Consider the following 1,299-nt stretch of genomic DNA (forward strand, 5'->3'; position numbering starts at 1 on the left):
AAGTGGCTGAGATGACTTGTAGGCGATTAAACCGGAGAAACTAGATGCAAACTTAAAACGCACTTTTCATTAAAGGGTATGTATACATTCACTAGGCTACTTCTGTATACATAGGCAAAAAGTCTTACACAGGTGAAATACATAGTTGTCTCTACTACACTGAAAAGTCATTTGAAAATATACTTGTTGGTGTGCTCGTATTCTTCCATGTACGGGTTGTCGACTGGGTGGAGCTGGTCTATGCTATGAACCAATGACTACAGGAAAGCACGATATGTGTGTTACCCATAATGCAATGCACCGCTCTTCTAGACCGCATTTTTTACTATTTTAAAAGTATATAAGCATTTTAAAAGTTGTATTCAAACCATACCTAGATTAACGTGTTCATTGGATTGGTTTAGATGTTTAGTTTCACGAATGTGCTGGCTCGAGCGTATTTACGACAGAGAACAATGAGACACCAGAGGTCCTGCGACCACGTCAGGGTAGTCGTATAAATTGACCTCGAACATTGGTATAGTTTGTGCTCGCTTCGGCAGCACATATACTAAAATTGGAACGATACAGAGAAGATTAGCATGGCCCCTGCGCAAGGATGACACGCAAATTCGTGAAGCGTTCCATATTTTGAGGTTTTTTGCCATTCTTCTCTGTTCTACTTTCCTTTGAAAACCGTTCTTCAAGGTTTTTTGCCATTCTTCTCTGTCCTACTTTCCTTTGAAAACCGTTCTTCGAGTTTTTTTGCCATTCTTCTCTGTCCTACTTTCCTTTGAAAACACGTTCTTCGTGGTTGTAGTACGCCGACCAGCCGCCGGAGGGCACTTTCGACCATTTGTAGCTGCAATACACCAGCCTTTGACTATGGTTGTCCTTATTAGTCATTGTAGTGCAATGACCTGCCGCCAGATTGCAATATTTACCATGGTAATATCACCAGTTTTCTGGTCGGTTGAAAATTTAAATTATGTATTCGTGTTACTACATGAATGCTTTGTCATCAAAGTTATAATGATGCCATAATTGTGTAGCAAAAGCATCAAACTCCATATTTGTCTGCAGCAGTCTTTTAAAATATACTTTCTGAGGTATACAGGACCATATGTATTGCTGGTGGCTACAGACTATGTATCCTACCATTGATGTGTGCAACAGTAACTGTATGACGTTTGAACATGTGTTTAGTGAGTGTCTACGCAGTTGAGAGATTACAATGAAATGAAATGAAAACAAAAGTGTATTTAAATGCCCTTGCATATGTGTAAACAGTACACTTTGAGGTACATGTCGAACTCTTAT

At 39.4% G+C, this 1,299-nt stretch overlaps 1 non-coding gene across 1 annotated transcript; it reads left to right on the forward strand.

Moving 5' to 3' along the window:
• The first annotated feature begins 526 nt into the window (after positions 1–526).
• Positions 527–633, forward strand: LOC116223952. The gene has a single exon (XR_004165358.1). It is a non-coding gene; the product is annotated as a U6 spliceosomal RNA (small nuclear RNA).
• Positions 634–1,299: the final 666 nt, after the last annotated feature.

This window comes from Clupea harengus, unplaced genomic scaffold, assembly GCF_900700415.2.
Source record: "Clupea harengus unplaced genomic scaffold, Ch_v2.0.2, whole genome shotgun sequence".
NCBI lineage: Eukaryota > Metazoa > Chordata > Actinopteri > Clupeiformes > Clupeidae > Clupea > Clupea harengus.